Here is a 15,500-nt window from a genome sequence, read left to right on the forward strand (position 1 = left end):
GAAAATGTAAAAATTCACTGTCTTGCTGTTATTTTGAGATAATGTATGCTATGCACATCACCCTAAATTCTGGACAGAAACATGAAGGGGAGGGTGAAATTGTCATATAGCTTTAGAAAAGAACTGCTAGAACTGTTGCCAAGCCATATAAAGCCACAGAAAAGGAAGAGGACATGGTGGAGGAAAAAGGGAAAAATATACAAAGAGAATTTAGAGAAGAAAAAGGGAAAAATATACAAAGAGAATTTAGAGAAAAAAAAGGGTCAGACTGTCAGTCAAAGGCAAACATACTGTATAGCTACAGTACTATGCTTAAAAGTTTGGGGTTAATAAGATTTTTTTTAATGAAATATATATATATATATTTTTTAAGTCTTCACCAACGCTCATCAAGGCTGCATTTAATACTCTTAATAAATTCATTAAATTTAATTAATTTATTCCTGTAATGCGAAAATGAATTTTCAGCATCATTACTCCAGTCTTCAGCGTCACATGATCCTTCAGAAAAAAAATTGTCACCTAAGCCCATGTGCACTGTATGAAATTGTGTTAATAGCTCAAATAAATAGAACAAAGATAAAAAAAAAAAAAAAAAAAACTAAATTCTAAAGTTTTTAGGCCTAGGTGTTCAGGTACAGAAAACCAATATGCATAGTCTTCACTGCAGTGTTTTAAATATGGATTAATTCTTGTTAAAAATACAAAGTAATTCAGTAAAGAGCAGTGAGTGATTTTCTCTCTTTAAAAATTTTGGATTAACATTAAGGCAGCTATGCACTCACAGGCCACTTTATTAGGTACACCTGTTCAATTGCTTGGTAACATAAATGGCTAATCAGCCAATCACATTGGCAGCAAGTGCATTTAGGCATCTAGATGTGGTGAAGATGACTTGCTGGAGTTCAAACCGAGCATCAGAATGGAGAAGAAAGGGGATTTAAGTGACTTTGAATGTGGAATTGTTGTTGGTGTAAGATGGGCTGGTCTGAGTATTTGAAAAACTGCTGATCTACTGGGATCTTCACACACAACCATCTCTAGGGTTTACAGAGAATGGTCTGAAAAAGAGAAAATATCCAGTGAGCGGCAGTTGTGTGGATGAAAATGTCTTGTAGATGTCAGAGGTCAGAGGAGAATGGGCAGACAGGTTAGAGATGATAGAAAGGCAACAGTTATTCAAATAACCACACGTTACAGCCAAGGTATGCAGAATACCATCTATCCAGATCTATCCTGTCTTGTCTCAACGGTTCATGCTGCTGCTGGTGGTGTAATGGTGTAGGGGATATTTTCTTGGCACACTTTGGGCCCCTTAGTACCAACTGAGTATTGTTTAAACACCACAGCCTACCTGAGTATTGTTCTTGACAATGTCCATCCCTTTATGACTACAGTGTACTCATCCTCTGATGGCTACTTCCAGCAGGATAATGCACCATGTCACAAAGCTCAAATCATCTCAGACTGGTTTCCTGAACATGACAGTGAGTTCACGTTACTCAAATGGCCTCCCTATTCACCAGATCTCAAGTAGAGCAGCTTTAGGATGTGGTGGAATGGGAGATTTGCATCATGGATGTGCAGCCGACAAATCTGCTGCAGCTGCCTGATGCTATCATGTCAATATGGACCATAATCTCTGAGGAATGTTTCCAACACTTTGTTGAATCTATGACAAGAAGAATTAAGGCAGTTCTGAAGGCAAACGGAGTGTCCAACCCAGTACTAGCAAAGTGTACCTAATAAAATGGGCAGTGAGTATATGTAACATTTGGTAACCCTTTATTTTAAGGTGTCCTTGTTACACACAGTACATGTACTTTTTATAATAACAATTAACAATGCATAATTACATATAAGTTACCCTAAGACAAACCCTATTCCCAACCTTAACCATATATTAAGTACATGTACTTAATTAATATTACTTGGTAGTTTAATACAGGTGCTTCATAATAAATTAGAATGTTGTGAAAAAGAAAAGAAAAAACTCAAATTGTGAAACTCGGTTATTAAATAAATTCAATACACACAGACTGAAGTGGTTTAAGTCTCTGGATCATTTAATTGTGATGATTTGGCTCACATTTAACAAAACCCCACCGATCCACTATCATCAACAAATTAGAATATGGTGACATGCCAATCAGCTAATCAACTCAAAACACCTGAAAAGGTTTCCTGAGCCTTTAAAATGGTCTCTCAGTTTGGTTCACTAGGCTACACAATCATGGGGAAGACTTCTGATCTGACAGTTGTCCAGAAGACAATCGTTGACACCCTTCACAAGGAGACAAAAACATTCATTGCCAAAGAAGCTGACTGTTCACAGAGTGCTGTATCCAAGCATGTTAACAGAAAGTTGAGTGGAAGGAAAAAGTGTGGAGACAAAAAAATGCACAACCAACAGAGGGAACCGCAGCCTTATGAGGATTGTGAAGTGTAATTGATTCAAGAATTTGAGTGAACTTTACAAGTAATGGACTGAGGCTGGAGTCAAGGCATCAAGAGCCACCACACGCAGACGTGTCAAGGAATTTGGATACAGTTGTCGTCTTCCTCTTGTTAAGCCACTCATGAGGTGTCTTTCATGGGCTAAAGAGAAAAACTAGACTTGCCCAGTGGTACAATGTCCTCTTTTCAGATGAGAGCAAGTTTTGCATTTCATTTGGAAACCAAAGCCATAGAGTCTAAAGGAAGGGTGAAGAAGCTCATAGCCCAAGTTGCTTGAAGTCCAGTGTTAAGTTTCCACAGTCTGTGCTGTGATGATTTGTGGTGCAATGTCATCTGCTGGTGTTGGTCCATTGTGTTTTTTGAAAACCAAAGTAACTGCACACGTTTACCAAGAAATTTTGGAGCACTTTCTGCTTCCTTCTGCTGACCAGCATTTGTAGATGCTGTTTTCATTTTCCAGCAGGATTTGGCACCTGTCCACACTGCCAAAAGCACCAAAAGTTGGTTAAATGACCATGGTGTTGGTGTGCTTGACTGGCCATAGAGACCCCATAGATAATCTGTATTGTATTGTACTGTATTGTCAAGAGGAAAATGGGAAACAAGAGACCAAAAAATGCAGATGAACTGAAGGCCACTTTGAAAGAAACCTGGGCTTCCAGACCACCTCAGCAGTGCCACAAACTGATCACCTCCATGCCACGCTGAATTGACGTAGTAATTAAAGCAAAATAAGCCCCTACAAGTATTGAGTACATGTACAGTAAATGAACATACTTTCTAGAAGGCCAACAATTCACTAAAAATTTTTTTATTATTGGTCTTATGAAGTATTCTAATTTGGTGAGATTGTGATTTGGTGGATTTTTGTTAAATGTGAACTTTAATCATCACAATGAAAAGAACCAAAGACTTAAACTACTTCAGTCTGTGTGCACTGAATTTAATACACAAGTTTCACAATTTGAGTTGAATTACTGAAATAAATTACATTTTCATGACATTCTAATTTATTGTGAAGCACCTGTATATAATTACACTGTAACAAAGACACGAGTTTGCTTGAATCTGTTTTATATCTTTGTCCTGCATTCACATTGAAAAACATCTGAGACATTGTTGTTTTATAAAGGACACACTCAAATTTACTTTTGAGAGAGGGTGGTAGCTGGTAGCACACACATACACACACACACACGCACACCTCTCAGACAGCGAGACTGTGTGATACCTGGCTCACAGGTGAGCTCTGCCTTTATATAGCATTGAAAGGGCCTGCTGTGTGATCTCACTGACCTCTGCCATCTGTCTCTATGGAGATGAGGAGAAATGGAGCCGGCCAGAGCTGCTGCGTAACACGTCCACATATAACCACTGAAGACATCTACACTGCAGCCCAACCCACCAACACAACAAAAACATGCACATAAAAGTGTTATCTGAAGGTTGGGTGCTGTGTAGGTTTTTGCAGAAATATTCACCATGTTCTGAGAGCTGCATAAAAAATAAAACAAATCATTTTAGCCACAAGAATTCTTCATACTTTTTCCATTGCATAATGTGCATGGTACAGGTTTATCACTAAATAAAACTAAAAGCATAAATATTTAATAATTTCAAACAAAAGAAACGTTAACTGAAATAAAATTAAATGAACAAAATAGATATAAATGTATAAACCTATTTTATTTCAGCTATAGTTGACAAGGCAATATTTCTCATTTTCATTTTGTTTAACATAAAGTAGTAAAATAAGTAAAACTGAAATTTGTATAACACACACACACACACACACAGAAACTTAAACGAATACAAAAGACTAAAAACACAATTAAATCACAAAAGAATTTACTAAAATTAGTGAAAACAGGAAATATAAATATAGAATATAAAATAAATTTCAAAATACTTACAAAAATACAGTAGAATAACAATTATGCTCAAATAACACAGCCATGGTATACATTAATTATTATAAATTTAAGTAATACAATTCCTCTGTCTGGACATTAATCAAGGCATGTGGAAGCCATCACTGTATGTTTAATGTAAACTAAAACCACAAAAAAAGTACTAAAATTAAAATGAAATGGATAAATAAAAAGTAAAACGGAAATAATGCATAGAAAATGACTATGAAAATGGCAAAAACACAATAAAATTTGTAACATTTAAATTAAATGGAAAATATAAAATGTAAAATGCAAAAAATACAAATATTTATAAAAACTGGTATATGATACTTAGATAACACTGAATCAGGGAAGATGCCATATTTAATTTGACTTAAATGCTAATTAAAGAATTTAAAAAAAGTTATAATAAATTACAATCTAATTAGTAAATTAAAAATAGAGCACCAACATTATTGATCTCACCGACAGTAAATTATGAATTAATTAGACGTGAAAAAGAATGGATGAGTGTCTTTTGACCTTGCACCAAGATGACTGATGCTTTCTCCTTCTGCAGACCACTGATGTAAACTATAGGTAAAATAAAGAGCTCTATTTGAAGTTTGAGTTAAAGCGTTAGTTCACCCAAAAATGAAAATTAGCCAATAAATAACTCTTATATACATATAAAAAATGTATTTGATCTTTCAAGCTGTTTCATGGCACTCAGTAGGTGTTGCATGCATCAGTCCAAAAAATGTTAAATAAAAAGCGCCCATTTAAAAACAGGAAGGAAAGGCACAGATCTAATATCCAGAGGTATGCTGTTCCATAGTCTGGGACAGGCTACAGAAAAAGCCTGACCCCCCCTTTAAATTTCAAGCGAAAGCGAGGTATATGCAAGAAAAGTTTATCAGAGGATCTGAGAGAGCAAGAGGATTGCTCATAGCTGCGAAGTTCAGACAAATATGATGGGGCTAGATCATGTAATGCTTTATAGACAAATAATATAATTTTAAAATGGATCCTATGCTGCACCTTCAACCGTTGAAGAGATGCTATGACAGGAGAAATGCTTTCTCTTCTCTTAGTACCAGTCAGAATCCTCGTGGCTGTGTTCTGGACCAACTGCAAGTGATTCAGCGATGAATGATTGAAACCCATATAAAGCACATCGCAATAATCAAGTCTGGAAGTGATGAAGGCATGAGTAACTATCTCCAGGTCCTGGAGCATATATTTTAATTTGACTATTTGCCTTAGTTGAAAGAAGCTGCTCTCCACCACAGCACTTATCGGTTTTCAAAATTTACATCAGTGTCAAAAATCACACCTAAGTTTTTAGCAAAAGTATGAATACTTGATGATATAGAATCTAGATTTATAGTGATATCAGAGACAACACCTGGGGGTCCAATAACAACAATCTCAGTTTTGCTCTCATTTAGTTGAAGAAAGTTTCTGCCAGTCCAGCCTTTTAAGGGGTCATATCATGTGAATTCAAGTTTTCCTTTCTTAATGGAGTGTTACAAGCCGATAGTGCATAGATAAGATCCTGAAGTTGCGAAGACTAAAGACTCAAAACCAAAGAGATATTCTTCAAATATTCTTTGAGATATCAAAATTAAGACTTTGCCACAGCCCTCTAAAATGTCTCATTCAAACACGCCCCACATGTTTATGTCACAATGTGGGAATATTTGCATAATGCTGCCCAAATGTTCATGCAAAGAAAGAAGATGTGGTTTCAGTAACCGCAGTCCGAGTTGAAGCCATGTCAGGGAGATACTGTGTCTTTATTTTATTTGGCCTTCCGAAAGTAGATGGATTTAGAAATCTTTAAGATTGAATTTTTTTAAGATTAAAGACTTTAAGATTATTTACAACAGAGCACCAATGCATTTTACGGACGACCGTTTCATCGTGATTCTGACTTTGCTATGACAAACTGGCGCTTCTGAATCAGTTACTGGAAGTATGTTTTGTTATTAGTTTAAGTATTTGCTATTGACTATTTAAATGCAGAGTTTTGCGCTTTGCGTGAGAGAGAGAGAGAGACGGTCACATCACAGTGGAGTCAGCTGTCTTACCCGTGGCTTGTGTACTGCAAACACATACACGCTTCATCACTGTGTATGTCACTCAATTTCCAACGAGTGCTTATGTTGTTTGACCAATCACAATGCACTGGGTCAATTGGCCAATCAGAGCAAACTGCATTTGTCGGAAGGAGGGACTTTTGACACATTTGAGAAAGGCGGGTCATAGAGCACCTACTGTACAATAATATACAGTATTTGAAAAATAATTAGTTTTTTGAACATTAAAGCATATTCTTGTTATCAACATATTCTGTAAACCAAATACACAAAATAATGATCTTTAAAAAAGCATCATATGACCCCTTTAATATCTTCAAAGCAATTAAAAAGGTCAGAATAAGAGTGATCAGAGCTAAGAGGAATGTAGATCTGAGTATCGTCAGCATAAAAATTATATGAAATATTATATTTCCTCATGATCGGACCCAAGGGGAGCATATACAAACAAAATAAGATAAGCCCCAAGAGGGACCTCTGAGGTACCCCATAGTTGAAAGGTGCAGAAGGAGAGGAGGAGTTTCCAATCATCACCTTAACTGATCTATCAGAGAGGTATGATAAGAACCAATCCAGTGCCGTTCCCTAACGCCAACTTCATCCCGAAAATGTAGGAAGAAAGGTAGCATGATCAACTGAATCAAATGCAGAACTAAGATCAAGTAGCATTAAAATAGCAGATCTACTGGAGTCCAAAGCAAGAAGTAGATTGTTTGACACCTCAAGCAATGCAGACTTGGTTCTATGATGGTCTCTAAGAACAGACAGAAATGTATCTAAAAACAATTTTTTGTAAAAAAAAATGAAGATAAATGATTAAAAACAATTTTCTCAAATTTGTTTTGACAGGAATAGCAAATTAGAAATAGGGCTTAAGTTATTAAGATTGGTTTAAATTTTAACTTCTTAAGAAGAGGCATGATCACTGCATGATTGAAGCATATAGGAACATGGCCACTGTCTAAGGATCTGTTTATAATAGCCAGTACACTAAGGTTGATGGTATCCACCAGGACCTCTTTAAAGTGTCGAGAGGGGATAAAATCCACAGTAGAAGTGGTAGGCTTAATCTTGTGAACTATATCGCCCAGCTCAGAAAGATATATTGGTTCAAACTGTTCAAAAAAAAGCATGGCAAGTGAGTGGTTCAGAGGTTAAGACTGCACATTATAACAGTAGACCATATGGCGTCCACCTTTCCCATAAAAAAATGTAGGAATGCTGCACAGGTCTCTGGAGTACTGACCAGACCAAAAGTGTTAGCAGGAGAAAAAAAAAAGAGTATTTAACGTATTAAACAGAATTTTTTGATTGTGTGGATTTTTAAAAAAATATTAATTGAGAAAGATATTCCTTTCTTACATTCCGGTCTGAAATTTGGTATATTACTATTTATCCAAGGTTCTGACCTTCGTTTGGGTTTTGAAACTTTAAAAGGAGCAACAGAAACTAAACCACAAGAGCAGGAATTATTAAAAAGCGTTATCTCTTCTTTTCCAAGATCTGAGTCAGGAAGTTTTAACACACTTTCAGACAGAGAATAGAAGGCCTCAGAGAAAAGACTGGCTGGATCAGAGGTGACAATACAAAAAAATAAAAAAATACTGTGATTAAAATGATTTCTGAACTGGACCAGACATTGTAATATTAAAAAGAATAGGCCTGTGGTCAGATGCACAAAACCAGCAAAGTCCTGAATAAAATCCTTATCATACAAATTACTGGACAAGGCAACTATAACTGGAGTTATTGAACTTCAAATGTATTATAATGATCTGTAGGCAGTGCTCGCCTGGTGGCACTTAAAAATGTTTCTAAATACCCGTGCCAAAGCTCCAAGAACTAAGAAAAACTGACAGTCATTTGGGGAAAGTTCAGTTAAAGGATCCAACTCACAGCTGCGAAACCAGTTCTCCGATATAAATAACAGAGGATAAGACACATGCCTTTGGTTTGAGAGACCCAGGTTTGAATCCACTGTGAGACACCAATGTGTCCCTGAGCAAGACACTTAAAGCTGCGGTAGGGAACTTTTGATGCTCTAGCGCTTAATAAACAGAACTGCTTGCGTGTTGCGGAAGGACATTGTAGCCGGAACTAATTCTCTCTGTTTATGTCTATGAAGAATCACAAAGGTACTGGGTTACTCCGCCGCGGTATCCCCAAAGCAATCTAAAATAGTCCGAATATAAACACTTATTATAGGTGCACCCTAGTGATTCAGGACAAGCCAAAAACACGGTTTGGAAAATGGATTCATAGTGTACTCGCTTATTATATACATTTTTCTACATTTTGAACGAACAAAGTTACGGACCGCAGCTCTGATTGGTTGATTTCTTACTGGGAGCGGTCTGTAACTGCAAATGGCAATAGGACCACTGGGAGGAGCCAGAGGAGCTTGATTTTTTTCACAGATTATCTGTCTCATATTCTACTGTCAGGACATAATGACAGGTTTAATAAATATGAAAAAAATATTTTTTTACAAAAGTTCCCTACTGAACTTTTAACCCCTAGTTGCTCCAGAGGCATGCAACCTCTGACATAATTAGCAATTGTAAGTTGCTTTGGATAAAGGCGTCCGCTAAATGAATAATGTAATTTCCTCAGGGAATATGATTGATGGCTTCGCATCCAGTGACCAGAGATTTCGTAGATTAGCGCCTCTTTTCAAGGATCTTTTAATCCTGACCAAAATGACTGCCTGTTTTCGCCCAGAACTGCTTCCGTGTAAAACAGTAAACGCAAGTTAGATTTGATTGATTATTACATTTTAAATGTGGTAATTTTTCTTACAAAAATGCTTCGATTCACTACGGAAGGTCTTTGTTCACCTCCCGGAGCAGTTTAAGACACTTTTATTTAAGGATGGGCGCTTTTTATTTCACTTCTTTTGGACTGAAGCTCTGCAACACCCGCTGAGTAACATGACACACAAAGACAATTTTTTATATAACTCTGACTGGATTCGTCTGAAAGAAGAAAGTCATATACATCTAGGATACCTTGAGGCCCAGGGTGAGTGATCTATGCCCTAATTTTTATTTTTGGGTGAACTAACCCTTTAATGTGAATTGCTTTCAATCATGATGTGTTAAGGTGCCATCATTACCTGTGAGACCTGCTGCTGAGAGCCAGTCATCGCAAGAACATACTGTTGGTGATGTGGATGACTGTTAGAGAACCAAATGAGGAAATGTGTTTCATGTGAAGTTGTACTTCTGAGACTCTGTAATGCTGTTATTGTAGGATGGAAATTGCATGTTGACTAACTAACTTCTCTGTAAAACCTGTGTATGGATCCAACCGCCGGCCCAAAAGGTGGAATCCAGCGGCCTGGTTTAATGGGTATTCTGTCTTTTACTTGCGCTTGTGAATTTATCAGGATTTAGTTTAAATTTTAGTCTAGCTCTGTGTACAATCTGACTCCAATTTCACATGATCATTAAATTTAGGCAATATTTCTATCAAAAGCTGATCACAGATATCGATTGTTTATTAATTTAGGTATTTGAGTATTCTGGAAATCCCAAACTTTCAATTCTTCGTTCATTAGGGACCAGGAATCAATAGGAATTACACTCAGCTAACATATGCATAAAATATAGCATTGCATATGCATATTCTTGCTTTTTAGGGGAGAAGAGTGAGAGTTTAGAGGCAGGAGGAGAGAGGAGAGGGAGGAACGGGGTCATACTGTAAAAGAGGAAGGAGATAGGTGTTGTTTGCTCTCGTTGAAGATGTTCTGCTCCAGATCAGTTTTATTGTTTCATGGTTTTGTGTGTGGCATGGCATCTGTTGTGTGTGAGTTCCTGAATTTTGGCTTCATGAGGAGCTAATTTCTTAAGGAAATAATTTCACTCCTTTCACTTGTAATGACAAGTTTGGGATTCAAGTTGAAATTTGAGATGTTTGCATCATTGTAGAACGCTACCAAAATTTCCACCTATTTCAACTTTTTCACTTGTAAATTTTGTAATTTTTAAAAAAGTATAATCTAATTGACTGTACAAGTAATTTCTACTGATATGTGATGACTTACTGATCAAACTATTTTTTACAGTATTGCTGTGGACATTTTTTGTTCCACAAAGCATTTTAATAGGTCAATCAATCAATCAACAAAATTATTACAACTTTTTTTTTTTCAGTTGGTTTATCAGATTCAGTTTTGAGAATCAGAAATATCAAAATCACATAAAAGACAAAAGCACAAAAAAGTCACTACAGCTACTACACTACTAGAATAAAACTGATTGAATCATTTTAAAATGTGATAGCTTACGATTTGAGGTAATACTTAATGCTTAAAATTATTATAATAAAGTTCACCCAAAACCAAAAAATTTTTATTGTCTCATTTTCTTCTACCCAACTATCTTATTTTCTTCTACCAAATGTAAAAGAATATATTTTATAGAATTTTGGACCCCATTGACTTTTTATTGTAAAAATATCTTCTTTTAAACAGAGGAAGAAAGTCAAACAAGTTTGGAAGAACTTGAGGGTGAGTAAATGATGACAGAATGCTTGTTTTGTTTTACATGAAATATCCAGTTAGAAGTTTGTTCAACTCACTAAACCCACACATGAGCAATACTAACAGCGAGCAGCGCTAACTACTTCCGATCTAAACAGCGTCTCCAAGGTTTCTGGCAGCCCTCTTCATGGAGCTCTAGACACTGGCTTGTGGGCGTCTACTCAAGACAAGTTAAAAACAGCTTCTGCACGAACCAGCATCTTGTGCACAAACGCTTTACATAAATGTTCAGTATCCATGGAGAAACCATTATGCAATTGTGTTTCTTGCACCAGTGATTGGCTGCGTCTCCGCCTGTCTGTTTCTCTTGATCACTTCTCAAAACTTCTCATTTGTTTTTGTGTACACAATCTGCAGTTCCCTTTTGCCTATACACACACGGACACACCTGTGGATTTAAGGGTAATAGTGTTGAAAGCACGTGGCAGATTTATGCGTTTGCCTACAGCTTGTTTGGTGTGTGGATCAGCGCTTCGCCCACACATCTCTATGACATGTTCCTGTCATCCTCCGACCCGGCGAATATGTGCGTGGTCTGTGTTTTGAGTCGTGACAGCTGTGTATTTCATCGTTTGCCCTCGTCTCTCTCAAAATTGCTCCTCGATTCCTCTCCATCCACAAATATGCAACACTCTTTGCTTGGGTTGCTGGAGTAAACTGTGTTAATTTTCCCTTAGTGCACACTAAACACACAACAGAGTCAGATGTGAGTGACCACATGGCAAAACCAAGGTTTTAACAATAGCCTCTCCATGTGCAACACCTAAAATCAACATTAAATCAGAATGGACAAGATGTTCTTGATCTTATTGAGCATGATTCACCAGTGAACATTATTCCACAGAAAGAAATAATATTTCTGGAATAACATGCATTTGATCACAATTATTTTTCTTTTTTATTTGACCAATTGTTCTTACTTTTCGACTCCTTTTCTTTAACTACTTGTCTCCATTCTGTTATAGATGCCCAGTTTTCATGATCTAAAACCTAATTTCCTAGACAAATACTGTATTTCAGCTTTGGATGCACAATGTGTTCTTAAAAATCTTTTCATTAACAAAATCATCTAATATTTTTTTGATTTCAATTATTTTTCCTAGACAATAAAATCAAATAGAAACATTTATTGCATCTTTGATTTGTCTCCTAAGAAAATTAATCCAGCAATCTCAAGCGTGTCCTTGAGATCTGGCTCAGATTTGCCAAAGACTGCATTCAAAGTCAAATATCTCAATATAAACTCAACCATTTCTCATTAAAGTCTTCCAAGAACAAATTTGTGATTTTATTGCTTTTATTACTAAACAACTGAATGTTCACAATGAAGGTTGGAATTTGAATGTATTCAACTCCAATTGAATTCGCATTCATTTTACTTCCATAACTTGAAATATTTCCAAATAAATAAAAAGATTCACAAAATGTAGGCTGAAACTGTATTTTTATCAGTCCGTCCAGCATTTTCACAACCCATTTTACTTCCATAAAGTGAGAAATTTCCAAATACAGCCCAACAAAATTTTCACAAAATCTAGATCTTCCCATCTATTTTGCAAAACCATTTTATCTCAATAATTTGACAAATTTGTTATTAAAACTGCAGATTTTTCACAGAATGTAAGATGGAATTTGATTTCATCAATTTACTCATCGACTGGATTGTGAAAAATTATATATTAATTATATATTATAAATTATATATAAATTGTAGTTTTATTTAAAAAAAAAATCCTGGCTCTTCTAAGCTTGATAAAGGCAGTGAATGGGTGTTGAGATTTTGAAGACCAATAAAGTGCATCCATCCATCATAAAAATACTCCACACACCTCCGGGGGTTTAATAAAGAACTCCTGGAGTGATTAATTTGTGTAAAAAAAAAAAACGATATTTAACCAAAAAACCAAACCAAAAAAACATACTTAAAATCTCTATCTGTCTATCTATCGTACCTACCTTTACCAGAATGGTGTTACAGTGGATGATGTAGGTTTAGCATAAGCTTCAGTGCAGAATATGCTAGTCTCCCCCTATGCTTATATCTCAAATATTATATTGTTTTATATTTCTAATTTGTGACCGTTGTTTTTTCTTTGCTCTCTCCTTTGCGCTTTCAAAGTCCGTCACTTCTCAGTCAAACTTACGCTAGGCATACGTCCTACCTCTCTTGGGAACGTGCGAACAGCAGTTAGTGGAAGCTAGAGACTAAAGTTTATAAAGTTTAAATATAGATATTTGTCTTACACAAACACACTGATTTGCTTCAGAAGGCTTTTATTATCCCCCTGGAGCCACGTGGAGCTCTTTTTGTGATAGATGGATGCACTTTTTTGAACTTCAAAATCTCAACACCCATTCAATGCCATTATAAAGCTTGGCAGAGCCAGTAATTTATTTTTATTTTTATATATATATAACTCAGATAATCGTCAAATCCGACAACAGAAAGAATAAAGTTATATACACCTAGGATGGCTTGAGGGTGAATAAATAATTTGAATTTTTGGGTGAACTATCCCTCTAAATACCAGAATGGTGTCAGATGGTTGAAGAGCAGAAGTTTAAAACAAAGCATTTTGGATGTCAGGTGAAAGCGAAAATTGTTTTAGGTACAACGTTATTTCATTTTGATAAAAGGTTATGAAGACCCTTTCTTATTTGGAATAATGTGCACAGATAAATTGTGCAGAAACTGTATTAAGAAAGTAATAGCATCAGTTTCAATCTCCATTATGTTTCCAGCGTTATAAAAGAATGACCTCTGAGCAATAAAGCTTCCTCTGGGTGCATCCATTGAGGTTATTTTCTACTCCTGATGTGCGTCAGCAAGGACAGGTGTAGTGCCCTGGATGACCATCATGAGATGAAAGCCATTCTTCACAAACTAAAAGAGGATATGAGTTTTCCACCAATTTTCCATTTATTAGTATCGACTTCATTCTCTTTCAACAAAAGACAGACAAAAACTCTGATTCATTTCGGATGCTGGTAGCACTGTTGAAGGGTTACAATTTGGGTAAATGTAAATGAATCGGTAAAACTCAAGAGTCAATTTACGACAAAAAAGGTGGTGCAACAATCCAACAGTTGTCTTAAACTGTTTAACACACACGCTCACACATAATTTCTTGAACCGAACAATGCTTTTTTTGTTGTTGCATTTTTTGCAAACAAACAAACAAACAAACAAAAAACCCTACAGAACATTAGATTTGTGCAAAGACAAAATCAGATCACACAATATTACAAAAACCAAGTTATTTAAAGAAAGAAACCAAAACAATTCTATCATAGAAATACTATCGTAATTACCTTTTCAAGCAAAGTGAACTCATTCTCTCAACTTATAAATCAAGAGACTCCAAGAAATGTGTCAGCTTCCTTCTTTTATATACAGGTTTACATCTATTTACACTGTACATTTACGCCAAAATAAATCATCAGTATGTCAAATCATATTGTGCACACCATAGAGATGCTGAGAAACGTCAAGGGGACCAGGTAAAAACTCCCCAGGTAACATACATTTTTACAAGCACACACACAAGTTCACACAACATCTTGAGATGGGTTGTCATCACACACATCAAAGTTCAGTTCCGACTCCGTCGCTCCACATTCAGATGTCCGTAACGCCTCTGTGACAACAGATGTTACATTTTGAATGCTGGTTATATCAAACCTGGTTTGGCATTTGATTCATAAGGTCAAAACATCTGCAATCCAACAGCTGAAAAACGAATTCAAACGGAAATTTGTGGATACTACAGTAAAACAGACAAGTGAGCCACACAACTAGACGAGACAAAACAAAGCATGCCGCTTCACTGGTGCATTTATTTCATTTTCACTTCAGGTGCTCGTCGTTTTCAGCTCAACTCAAGCAGAACTCACTCAGAATTGGAACCTAAAAGCAGGACCATCAAAACCTGGCAAGTTTCTTCAGCGAAAGAGAAAAAACTGTTATGGAGAGTTTGACAATATTAGGAGCATAATGAGACCCTTTTTTTGATTTAGCTATCAAAAAAAGTATTATTACCAGTTTGAAGTAATAATAAGAAGGAGAAAAAAAGAAGACGACAAATAATATTAAAAACCTAATATTTAATATTCTCCCTCCTCCTAATTATTAAAATAACACTAATAATACTAACAATACTAATACTAATAATAATACTACTAATAATAATAATAATAATAAAAACAACCTCTACTACAAATACTATGAATTAGAAAATATTTCAAGACATTTTATAAGTTATTTATTATTGGTGGCATAATGTGGCAAAATCAATCATACATTTTATTTTATTTATAATAAAGTGAATCTACAATTTCCGTAGTCATGAAAATAAAGAAAACTCTTTGAATGAGAAGGTGTGTCCAAACTTTTGGTCTGTACAGTACTTTATATATATATATATTAGGGCCGGGACTTTAACGCGTTAATTGAGATTAATTAATTACAGAAAAAAATTCCCGCATTTTTAATAACTTATTTTTGCA

Source organism: Carassius gibelio, chromosome B7 (assembly GCF_023724105.1).
Source record: "Carassius gibelio isolate Cgi1373 ecotype wild population from Czech Republic chromosome B7, carGib1.2-hapl.c, whole genome shotgun sequence".
NCBI lineage: Eukaryota > Metazoa > Chordata > Actinopteri > Cypriniformes > Cyprinidae > Carassius > Carassius gibelio.